General features: G+C 38.9%; 1 long non-coding RNA gene across 1 annotated transcript; it reads right to left on the reverse strand.

Annotated features, from left to right (window-relative positions):
- Window positions 1–9,851: 9,851 nt before the first annotated feature.
- On the reverse strand, window positions 9,852–12,121 carry LOC121982711. Its single transcript, XR_006112201.1, has 4 exons — window positions 11,927–12,121; window positions 11,590–11,646; window positions 11,289–11,322; window positions 9,852–9,970 (listed from the first exon to the last, which is right to left on the reverse strand). It is a non-coding gene; the product is annotated as an uncharacterized LOC121982711 (long non-coding RNA).
- Between the last annotated feature and the right edge of the window lie 1,397 nt (window positions 12,122–13,518).

Consider the following 13,518-nt stretch of genomic DNA (forward strand, 5'->3'; position numbering starts at 1 on the left):
AAACTATAGATCTCGGGTTCGATTCCCGCCTAAGCTATTTTACGGTTCTATTTATTTTTGCTGCTTCCGCTACTCGAAAAATTCCGGAAAAATATCTAAAAATTCCAGAAAAATCGTAGAATATTTATAAAGTAGTTTCGAGAATTTTCGGGCGTTACAGTCAGTAACTCATTTAATTAGTGGGCATTCGATATCTTAAACATAAGGAGACTTACACAATCATGATAAGAAGGATCCCATATAGTAATATGGGATTAGTGCGGTACTTCAATAATAACTCTTTAGTGTAATGAGTTATTATTGATGAACTCGAGTTGGGTGTTTGGGGCAAACACGGGAAGCTCAAGTTCATCGGGAGACGAAAACCAATTCCTCCTCTCGGTACCTGTCGTAGCCTCTTATTTATAAAGTATTATACCCACCTATACCCACTTTAAGGTGGTTTGCCAAGCCTAGCTTGGAGCCCAAGCTAGGGCCGGCCAAACCAAGGTGAGTTGGTTTCAAGAGGTGGTCGGCCCTAGCTTGAACCCAAGCTTAGGTGGCCGACCACAACACAATAAAAGGATTTTAATTTTTAAAATCTTTTCTTATGTGGAAGCCATGGTTTTAAAAGAGAGTTTAAAATTTAAAATTTTCCTTTTATAGCTTTCTACAAAGGATTAAGAGAAAGGTTTGATATCTTTTCTTATTTGTAGTTAAAAGGAAGATTTTAATTTTTTGATAAAACTTTCCTTTTTGTAACCATCCTCATGATTTTAAAAGAGAGTTTAAAATTATAAATCTTTCCTTTTATGGTTTTCTACAAAAGATTAAGAGAAAGATTTGATATCTTTTCTTATTTGTAGTTAAAAAGAATATTTTAATTTTGGAGAAAACTTTCCTTTTTGTAATCATCCATATGTTTTAATATAGAGATTTTAATTTATAAAAGTTTCCTTTTATAACCAACCATGAAGGGAATTTTTAAAAGAGAAATTTTATTTTAAAAATTTTCAGAAACAAATTAGGAAGTTTTAATTTTTGTGTTTAAAACTTTTCTTGTTTGGAGGAGATTGTAGGGGTCGGCCATTAGAGGTTTGATAAGGAAATTTTAATTAAATTTTCCTTCTTAAACATTGGCAAGGAATATAAGGAAATTTTATTTATAAAATTTTCCTTATTTGCCAAGACCAAGGAATATAAAAGAGAGGGTAGAGGTGCCTCACCTCATAACACATAATCTAGTATTCCTCTCTTCTATTCCTTGGTGGTGTGGCCGACCCTCTCATCCTTCATCTTCTCCTATTCTTCTTCCTTGGTGGCCGACAGCATCTCATCTTAAGGAGCTTGGTGGTGGCCAGATCTTGTTAGAGGAAGAAGGAGAGATAGGAGGCTTTGTTTCTTAGCATCCCTTGGAGCTTGGTTGGTGGCCGAAGTTCTTCATCTCAAGGAGTTTGTTGATTGGCTGAAACTTGTAAAGAGAAGAAGGAAGCTTGGGTGGATTCTCATCTCGGTAGATCGTCGCCCACACGACGTCTGAGATTAGAAGAGGAATACGGCAGAAGATCGTGAGGTCTATAAGCTACATAAGGTATAACTAGTTATTAGTTTCCGCATCATAACTAGTTCATCCTTTTGTTTAGATCATGAAATACCAAACACAAGAGGCTAGAGATTCTAGGTTTTGGATTTGTGATTCAAATTTGTGTTTCTTTTGTTTTTCGATCTTGTGATTCGATTGTTCTTAATGGTTAAACGTAGGGTTACTATAAGGAGATTAAATATTGAATTTCTTTGAAAGGCTTTGTCGAGGCAGTGGTGGATGATCCCATACCCAAGAAGGTCTTGTGTCTCGCCATGTTTGACCTGGGAGCGTATCTCTGAAATAAATATTTAATCAAATTTGTAACATAGGTGGATTTGGATCAATAATATTAAATATCATTTGTGATCCAAGTCCAAACCACTAAGAATAAATAAGTTGAATTTGGAATCAATAATGTTAAGTTCCGTTTGTGATTCCAAATTTAATTTCTAAAGAACACAATAGGTTGTTAGGAATGGTTCAGGACTTGTACAAAATTTTTGTACAAGGGAACCAGTACGATATTCCCAGTAGCAACCAACAAGTACCGTATCGCCTTATCCATTTAGGACTCAAACTCTCCCTACTTGGATATAGTTAGGGTTGAGATCCTACAAACTATGATAGTTGACTCCCTTTCATACAAGGGTCGAATGAGTATCGTATCACCTTATCCTTTTCAGGGCTCAAATTCCCCTCGACTCGAACATAGTTGGATCAAGATCATCCAGGCTATGGTAGTGAACTCCCTTTCGTACAAGGGTCGAGTGAGTACCATATTAACTTATCCTTTTTAGGACTTAATCTCCTCCAACTTGGACATAGTCAGTATTGAGATCCTCCAGGTTGTGATAGCGAACTCCTCTTTGTACAAGGGTTGAGTGAGTGTCGTATCACCTTGTCCTTTTTAGGGCTTAAACTCCCTCGACTTGGGCATAGTCCTGGTCGAGATTCTCCAGTTTACGGTGGTGGACTCCCCTACCTATAAGGGTCGAGTGAGTACCGTATCATCTTGCCCTTTTTAGGACCCAAACTCCCCCAACTTGGACATAGTCAAGGTCAAGATCCTCTAGGTTGTGGTAGTGGACTTCCCTTCGTATAAGGGTTGAGCGAGTACCATATCACCTTATCATTTTCAGAGGCCAAATTCCCCTGACTTGGATATAGTTAGGGTCAAGATCCTCTATGTTGCGGTAACAGACTCTCTTTAGTACAAGGGTTGAGCAAGTACCATATCACCTTGTCATTTTTAGGTCCAAACTTCCCCTACTCGGACATAGTCGGCATCGAGATCTTCTAGGTTGTGGTAGTAGATGTTAGGACATGTTGAGAGCTAGAGAGGGGTTGAATAACTTCATTTGCTTCTTCGATAATGATGTTCAGTGGATACTTAAAGCGAAGACTCTACAATACTAACACCTTCATTTTACTTGGTATCCACTTTCTCGAGTTGACTTATCTAAGGGTGTTAGTTAGAGCCCTAAAGTCAATCATTTGATGATTGTATTATGGATTTATTGTATCATATTCTTATATATAAATAAAGGCATTTGTTTTGGTTATTATACTTACTTGTATTGATGCCAAATAAACTAAGTATAATAGCGTCCTTGAGTAGAAGGTTCTCACCTATATCAATCAGTTAGTTGAACCGATAGTGAGATGATATAGGGAACACTACTCTTAATCATTCCTAGTCGAGTATTAACATTCAGGGACAATGTTAATGCAATAAGACTAGCATGTAAGTCAACTCGATGACTTGAACTCACAAGTCATGGATATAGAGATATCAAGTTGACACATGGGTATGCATTGGAGAATGTATACTGAATGATCCACCATGAGAAAGTATCATGGATCGTTATATGAGTGTCATATACTTTCCCATGTAGCTATTAGTATGACTACTAGTCCATAGACATGAAGTCATCATGGATCCCTACATAAGGAGTTATGTACTTTGGATTCGTCAAACGTCACCCGTAACTGGGTGGACTATAAAGGCGATTACTGGGTATGTAACGAATTATGCAGAGGGATGTGAGTGATGTAGATGGGATCTATCCCTCCTATATGACAGGAGCGACATCGATATTATTGATAGAGTGAGACCACGAAGTGCATGGTCATGCCCAAATGAGTCAATATGAGATATTGAGCTCATTTGATTGAGTGAGTCTACTTGGAGTTCAAGATTTAGATTGATTAGAGGATGACACGGTCTATGCCTCACATTGATCAATCTAGATGTCTAGGATAGAAGGACACTTGTCATATATTGTGAGGAGTCACAATTAGTAGTCACAAGGTGATGTTGGATCTCAACATTCTTGTAACTTGGGTAGTAATGATGTGTTGCTAGATACTGCTCATTACTTATGCTCCTAAATGGGTTTAGGGGCATTGCCAACATTACAAGAACCTATAGGGTCACACACTAAGGACAATTAGATGGAGATTAGGTTCATATGATGAACCAAGAGGGTTAGATTCATTTGATGAATCAAATTGGATTAAGAGTAATCCTAATTGGGCTAATTGAGTTGGACTCAAGTTGATTCATGTGTTCAATGAGTCTAATTTAGATTATGACTCATTGAATCAATTTAATTAAATGAATTAGATTCATTATATTAAATTGGCTTGAATTAAATGGTAGGATTAGATCAACCATGAGAGAGATTAAGTCAAGTTTGACTTGACTTGAGAGGAAGATGAAGAGTCAAGTTTGACTTGACTTTATGCCACCTCATTGGTGAGTTGGCATTGAGTGGGCCAATGATGATGCTCCACATCATCATGGTTGCTTAAGTGGGATGCCACCTCATGGGAGTTACCAAGAGTTGTGACTCTTGGCATTCCATGGAGATTACTACATCTCTTAATGTGGCCGGCCACATCAATGGATGAATAAGTTTCATTTTGTGAGTAATTCTCATTCATTCCTTCATCTTCTTCCTTGCTCCATTTTCTTCTCTCCTCCTCCTTTCTTGGCCGAACACTCTAGGTGCTAGCACACCTTTGTTTGGCTTCTCCACCTATTGTGTTCGTGTGGATACGCATAGAGAGTTGTCTACCTTGACAACTTGAGATCCGGTACCTTTGGACGAGCGGGATTCGCGAAAGGCACGCATCAAGGGTAAATCTCTTAACATATAGTTCTAGTGTAGATCTATAGGTTGTTAAACTCGTACTCGTAATTTTGTTTTCGAAAGTTTTTACTTCGCACGGATCCGTGGCTGGGGGTTTCGGGGTTTCAGCGACGCGAAAAGCGGTTTTCGCGGCCCAAAAAACCCAACAGTGGTATCAGAGCCATGTGCGAAGCTTGTACGAGTTTAGTTTTTGTTTTTATGACAAAAATTTAGTACTGTACCATTCTATAAATTTCTGATTTTTAGAGTTTTTATGGGTATTTTTCTTGTAGAAGCGAAGCACATGTGTTTCGACACTTGTAGGCTTCGACTACCGAGAAGATTTTTCCGAAACGGCAAGGTTTCGCCCCAAAACTTTTGGGACAGCGGACTAAGGCACTGTAGGATCGCTTAGGGACACTCACGATGGTTAGATCGCGGGTAGGGGCGCTGTCCCTGGCCCCGCAAGGGGATTCATTCCGCGATTGCGCCCGAAAACCGCTAAACGGGACCGCCGGGAATTTTTACTCGTAAAATTGTAAAATTGGTATTAAAATTGCAGAAATTTATAGAAAATACATAATTTAGAATTATGTATAATTTGTGATAGTCATGTCCCAAAAAGACCCAATTGGATTGGTATATTTTATGTTGTAATTCATAATACGGCCTGCGTGCCGTCATGTGATTGTGTGTGCTGTATTGTTTGATGCGCGACCTGCGCGTCATGCCTTTCTCTATTTATTCTTGTTGTAAATTAGTTTAGACTTGAATATAACTCGAGTTTCAAAATTGTAATGTACAAAATTGGAGCCGTGGAAGGTCCACTCAAGACGGAGTTACGAGGAGGGCGCGAGCAACACAAGGTGGTCAAAGGGAGGAGCTTAAGAAGTTGTTGACCCTAGGTTGACCATCCGATCTTCTCATTGGCTTGAGAAGATCGTAGTAGGGCCATGACAAAGCACAAATTAATTTAATTAATTGCTTGTGTATATATGATGCATGATTAAGTAATTAATTAGTGCCTAACGATTAGATTAGATCCAAGTCGTGCACATGATGCACCCTTCGATTAGATTAGATCTATCGAGTATATGATACACATCATCGTTTAGATTAGATCTAAATCATGTCAACTCTAATGCCTACCGTGTCGTGATACCTATCACTACCTCGATCACATGTGTTGTTGAATCTGCCAAAGCAGAGCAACACATATTATCTTGGTAGGGTACGGAGGGACAATCTTGGTCCCGCTTATCAACGCATGGGCGAATACAAACTCAATTAGATTGAGTATTCCTAGTTAAATCAGTTGGATCGAGTACAACTATAGGCATTCTTCCAATGGTTGGAAAGATAGGACATAAATCACATTTATATTAATTCTTGGGCGTATTAGCCAAAGCTAACTCAAGTTTTAATATAACTATGGATAATGATCCTATAAACAAGAGTTGCATAGAGATGTAATTGGTAAATCGTTACCTACCGATCATATTAAATCTTGGGCGTATTAGCCAAAGCTAACTCAAGGGTTAGTATGATGTGGATCTTGTCCCACATGAATTATAGAATTCAGTGGGAGCATCATTTAGTTAAAGGCCTAATTAAATGATTTAAAAGAATATGATATTTATTTTCTGCATTTTTCTGTTGTAGATAACCATGACGTCGAATACGAACTCCTTCTCCCTGCGTTCAGTCCTTGAGAAGGACAAGCTCAACGAAGCAAATTTCCTGGACTGGTACAGGAACTTGAGAATAGTTCTCACCCAGGAACGTAAACTGTACGTTCTGGAGCAACCCATTCTAGAGGCTCCTCCTGCCAATGCCATGCGAGCTGACAAAGATGCTTACAAGAAGCATCAAGATGACGCATTAGATGTGTCCTGTCTAATGCTCGCGACCATGAACTCTGAGCTTCAGAAGCAACACGAGTTGATGGGCGCTTACGATGTGGTTGAACATCTTCGTCAACTGTATCAAGGACAAGCAAGGCATGAGAGATTTGAGATCTCAAGGGCACTATTTCAGTGCAAGATGTCAGATGGGGCTCCCGTAGGCCCATATGTACTCAAAATGATTGGGTACATAGAAAACCTACAGAGGTTGGGATTCCCGCTTGGACAAGAGCTGGCCACTGACCTGATCTTGCAATCCTTGCCGGATAGCTATAGTCAATTCGTTCTAAACTACAATATGAACGAATTTGACAAGCCACTGCCCGAGCTGCTTAGTATCTTAAGAACTGCTGAGCTGAACCTTAAGAAGGCAAAGCCCCACTCTGTTCTGATGGTTCAGAAACACAAGGGCAAGGGCAAGCCCAAAGGCAAGGGAAAGTCCCAAGCCAAGAGCAAAGGCAAGGCACTGAAGCCTAAAGGAGGGGTCGCCAAGGATGCTACCTACTTCCACTGCGGTCAGACCGAGCACTTGAAGAGGAACTCCAAGGTGCACCTGGAAGATCTTAAGAAGAAGCGAAGTGAGACTTCCACTTCAGGTATATATGTTATAGAAGTCAATCTATCTATTTCTTCATCATGGATATTAGATACCGGATGTGCATCTCACATTTGTACTAATGTGCAGGCGCTGAGAAATAGCAGGGCATTGACGAGTAGACAATGGAGAACGGGTTGCTGCTGTTGCTGTAGGAACTTATCATCTATCTCTGCCCTCTGGGCTTGTATTAGAATTAGATGAATGTTGTTATGTGCCTGCATTAACAAAGAATATAATTTCAATTTCTTGTTTAGACAAGAAAGGTTTCTCTTTTATAATTAAGGACAAATGTTGTTCTGTTTATTTAAAAGATATGTTCTATTGTAGTGCACCTCTGATGAACAGGCTCTACATTCTAGATCTTGAAAGTCCTATCTATAACATAAATACCAAGAGATTCAAGTCAAATGACCTGAACCAAACTTATCTCTGGCACTGTCACTTAGGTCATATAAATGACAAGCACTTATCCCAGCTCCATAAGAATGGTTTGCTGGACTCATTTGATTTTGAATCTTATGAGATGTGTGAGTCATGCCTACTAGGCAAGATGACCAAGACTCACTTTAGTGGGCACAGTGAGAGAGCGACTGACTTGTTAGGTCTTATACATAGTGATGTATGTGGCCCTTTCAATGTCGCTGCTAGAGGCGGTTATAGGTACTTCATCACATTTACTAATGACTTCAGTAGATATGGTTATGTGTACTTGATGACACATAAGTCAGAATCCTTTGAAAGGTTCAAAGAATTCAAGAATGAAGTACAAAACTAGCTTGGCAAGAGTATTAAGATACTTCGATCAGATCGAGGTGGAGAATACCTTAGCCATGAGTTTCGTGACTATCTAGCTGAGTGTGTGATTCTATCCCAACTCACTCCTCCTGGAACACCACAGTGGAATGGTGTATCCGAAAGGAGGAATCATACCCTATTAGATATGGTACGATCTATGATGAGTCACACAGATCTTCCGACATTCCTTTGGGGCTATGCTCTAGACACGGCAGCTTTTATACTCAACCGAGTTCCATCCAAGGTCATGACAAAGACACCATATAGGATATGGACTAGGAGAGATGCCCAGGTGTCTTTCATGAGGATTTGGGGTTGTGAGGCTTACATTAGACGTCAAGTCTCAGACAAATTAGGACTCAAATCCGACAAGTGCTATTTCATTGGATATCCCAAGGAAACTAAGGGATATTACTTCTACATTCCCAGTCAGCACAAGGTAGTTGTGGCAAAGACTAGAGTCTTTCTAGAAAGGGACTTTGTTTCTAGAAAGACTAGTGGGAGTACGTTCGATCTTGAAGAAGTTCAAGATGCGGACCATAGCACTGAAGCTTCGATGGAAGTTGAACTGGATCCACAAAGTGTTGTGGATGATGTTGTTCCACAAGGAGTTGAGGAACAACAACTAGTTCATGTAGACATACCTCTTCGCAGGTCTGATAGGGTACGTCGTCAGCCTAAGAGATATTCATTTCTCTTGTCTGACCATGATGACGTTGTGCTCATAGAGGATGAGCCTACCACCTATCAGGAAGCTGTGATGAGACTAGATTTTGAGAAATGGCTAGAGGCCATGAGATCCGAGATGGAATCCATGTACACCAACCAAGTTTGGACTTTGGTTGATCCACCTGAAGGGGTAAACCCCATTGGGTGTAAGTCGGTCTTTAAGAGAAAGACTGACATAGATGGACTTATCTATAAGGGTCGCTTGGTAGCTAAAGGTTTCAAGCAGATTCATGGTATTGACTATGATGAAACTTTTTCTCTAGTAGCGATGTTTAAGTCCATTCGGATTATGCTTGCTATTGCAGCTTACCATGACTATGAGATATGGTAGATGGATGTCAAAACTGTGTTTCTGAATGGAAACCTATTCGAGGATGTGTACATGACACAACCTGAGGGTTTTGTAGATCCACAGCATACTAGCAGATATGCAATCTTCATAGGTCCATTTATGGGTTAATGCAAGCTTCTCGGAGCTGGAATCTTCGATTCGATGATACAATCAAACAGTTTGGTTTCATCAAGAATGAAGATGAGCCTTGTGTCTACAAGAAGGTTGTAGGGGATATAGTTGTCTTCCTCATATTGTATGTGGATGATATACTACTCATTGGGAAGGACATCCCTTTGCTTCAATCTGTCAAGACCTGGCACTACAACAAATATGACTTTCCGCAGCGTGCAATTATGTTATCCGTAGCGCGCATCGCATGCTGCACAACTCCATGCTGTTAAAAGTCAGAACACATTCGCAGCATGCGGCTGCACGCTGCGGAAAAGTGCATTCACAGCGTGCGGCTGTGCGCTGCGGAAAAGTGCATTCACAGCGTGCAATTGCGCACTGCGATAAATTGCATTTGCAGCGCGCAGCTACACGCTGTGGTTAATATTATTCGCAGCACGTGACCGCGCACTATCGTTAAATGTATATAAAATAAAAAAAAATCACACATAATTATCAATATCGTACAATTATAACTAAAGGAATAATTGTGTTACAGGCATAAGAAAATAAAGAAAATAAATATCATATAATTTTTATTTATCTAATAATCATTTTACAAAACTCATAAATTTCTCTAAATCGACTACAAAACTCATGAATCACTAACAATCAAAGACTTCATCATCAACAATATTTCAACACTACATCAATCTAATATGCATCCAATAGTATTCCACTAGCCGCTAGTTTTTGTGCTGCTCTCAAGACTTCCATCTTAACCTTCATCTTATTTAGGAGTTTCTGGACAAGAGACATAGAAAAACAATATTCAGCAAGACCCAATGAAGTGGATAAACAAACAAGAAATAGAATGAAAATATTAATTTAGAAATTGTTTGATAAAAAAATAGAAGATTATGACAAACATAATCACAACATTAGAAAAATGATTTGGGAATTATATTGACTTGGGATATAACTGATTAGATCACTAAATAAGAAAGATGACTTTAAAACAAAAAAAATACATTATACAAAGAAAAACACAACACTTGGACATTTTTTTTATATATTATGGAAGTACATGTTGTTTGGAACCACTAATAACAAAGTTGCTTGCCACCAACTTCTTGGATAAAATTATCTCAAGATTAAGAGAAAAAGGGATGAAGAAACATAGAGAAGTTAACTAAATTATTTCTTAGTTACTGGATAATATTTTCTAAAACAATGCTAGAATTAACTAATTTTTATAAGATCAAAGAAGATTTATGTGTTCCACTGATTCTGCTGATTAACACAAGGGTAAAAACTTCTTGTCAAATAATTATATAATAGATCACTGCAAAGAAACATAGAAACCTACTTAATAGGGAAATTAAACTAAAATAGGGACTAAAAAAAGAAAGTTATAAATAATGACTAAACCTAAATAGGGACCATAAAGAAATCTAAATAGGGACTAAAATAAAGTTATTACAAAACCAGATATTGCTTCAATAGGATACACAATAGTATATCAAAAATTGAAAATGATTCATCTTCAGATAATATAATCAATCTTTTGAAGTAATTTTTTTATAGTGAAAATAAAAATGTGTTATAAATAAAATAAAAATAACTGAGAAAGCTTGTAATATCCAATGAGCCAATATTCATTTCCTTGAATAATGCAACTACACTTGTGTTTATCACCAAATAAAGAAAAGATATAAGCGACACTTCTCTAAGAAATATTTCAACACCTGAACAAATACCAAAATGACAATTTCTAGAGAGTAAAAATATTTGAATTGATTATTCTAGAGCTTCAACTGGCATAGTTGTTCTTTTTTTAACACATAAAAGAATGAACCAATAGACATGATTAACATTGCTAAGCAGTGCCTCACACTAAAAATAATTAACACTTACATTCCAACTTCAGGTATAATTTATGACAAACACTTTGAAAAAAATCTTGAATCTCTCTTTTTTCAAAAGGAAGTATACTTTTGTTAAAAGAAGAAGAGCTTTGCACAACGCCAACTATCAAAATTCCAACTCTATGAAGCAAAAGAATACAGCTGGAAGATTAGTGTGTCAACAAATATAAAACCAGGATCTAGGAAGATCATACCACGTGTTGCTGCATCTTCTCCGTGTTTAAGTTCCTATAAAACAAAACTGAATTAAACAAATATATGGATGTACTAAAAATATTGTTATCAAAGAAAACAATAGTTGTAAACACTGAGTCAATGGGTCCTCTCCATCATAGTCATGAAACATGATAAGTTTTATAGTTCATTAAAATAGGCAAAAAATAAAAACAGATGACAGAATAAGTTGTCACAGAGCAGAAATGACAACAAGACTCAACAAAAGCAGAAATGATAAGTTTTATAGTTCTCGTGTTGCCATTTAGATCATAAGCATACCTTTGCCCTCTTATTTAACTATTATTCCTTGATTTTCCCTCTCAATTTCTTCAAATCCTATATGAAAACACAAAACTATGAAAGCATTGCAGAAAAAATACTCTTAACAGGAACTACATAGGTACATCAAACAAGCACTGATTATGACATCAAGAAGATGCAATCTTTATAACAAACGTTTCTAACCATTTTAGAGAAATCCTGAATTTGATCAAATCTAGTAGAAGCAATTTTGTTTAAAAGGATCCACAAACAACTTGATCGAAGAAAACTGAAGGTTTTCGTTCATACAATCACCTAAAGAAAAGTAGAAGAGAGACGAAATCAAAAGTGAAACCTTTTTGAGCGTTTATGAATTGCAGAAACTGCATCAATGGATTCTCTTGCTGCAGTTGTGAACTTCATCATTCCAATTCCTGCAACATAAATACAACGATGATGAAACAACAACATCAAAGGAAGGAAGAAGAATGAGAAGCCAAATGCATGGAGGAAACAACCAAACTAACCAAAATGATTCGTGAAACAGTTCAACCACCAAACTCCTCCTCAATCCAAATGACCATTCTCTTTATTAATATCCACCATGGCAACAACTTGTATGATGAACAGAAGGTCACCTTGCACTACAAGCCAAAATCAAGCATGTGACTAACTTGTTGAATCGATCATTCAATGTGCTCTTCTTCCTTAGCCGCTCGTAAATAGCCTACACATGAAACAACCTCTCATTTCTTGGTGAGGCAACGATTGCCTCATGCACTGGTGAGGCAGCGACCACCTCTTGAGCAATCGGCGCTCGCGGCCTCCTCGTCGGTGGCCCCCTTGTCGGTGATGGAAGAAGATCGATGCGGAGAGGAAAGGAGAAGCAGCGGAGAGGGGAAGCACCTCTTGAGTAGCCGGCTCTCGCGGCATCCTCGTCATCAGCCTCCTTGTCGGTGAAAGAAGAAGATCACTGCAGACAGAAAGGAGAAGGTACGGAGAGAACTTTAGGTTAACAAAAGGCGCTCGTGGCCTCCTCATCGTTAGCCTCCTCGTCGGTGGCCCCTTTGTCGGTGACAGAAGAAGATTGATGTGGAGAAAGGAAACACCTCTTGAATAGCCGACGCTCGTGGCCTCCTCATCAGTGGCCCCCTCGTCGGAGGCCCCTTTGTCAACGAAAGAAGAAGATCGCTGTGGAGAGGAAAGGAGAATCTACAGAGAGGGGAAGTTTAGGTTAACAGGGGGGTTCACGTTAACATAATACAAGAATGCCAGGAAAGAGGAAGGAAAGTAAATACAAGAAATAGTTGAAGGTGTTCAACATAATACAAGAAAAACAAAAAGAAAATCCAACCTGAGAAACGGAAGGATCGACGAAGATGTTCAATTCAGTGGAGAGCTTCGGACGAAAGGGCTTCAGATGAGAGGGCTTCGCCGGAGAGCTCTTCGTCTAAGAGAGGATGGGCGGAGATGTTCGGCAGAGAGGACTTTAGGGTTGCGGCAGAGAGGTTTTGGCGGAGGGAGTTCGCGTGAAGAGAACTTCGGCAGAGAGGGCTTCGGTGGAGAGAGTTAGCGTGAGGAGGAGGGCTTCGCCGGAGAGGATTTAGCCGGAGAGGGGATGGGCAAAGATGTTGGCGGAGAGGAGCTGCGGCAGGGAGGTTCCGGCGGCAGGAGCTACGCGTGAGGAGGTGGTCGCGAATTTAGGTTTTGGGCATGAGGAGCTGTTCGGGCATGAGGATATGATTCGCGGACAAATGAGGATGCGCGGAAAAATATTCACGAGGGTTTGTTTGAGCGCGAAATTTTTTGACTAAATATTTAGAAAATTTTAAAGATTATTAATATGCATGCTGTTAATATTTTATAATATTTATTTACAATATACATTTTTGTATACCGTTATTTATATATATAATAATTATTAACAGCGCGTTCCGCGCGCTGTTA

Source organism: Zingiber officinale, chromosome 5A (assembly GCF_018446385.1).
Source record: "Zingiber officinale cultivar Zhangliang chromosome 5A, Zo_v1.1, whole genome shotgun sequence".
Taxonomy (NCBI): Eukaryota; Viridiplantae; Streptophyta; class Magnoliopsida; order Zingiberales; family Zingiberaceae; genus Zingiber; species Zingiber officinale.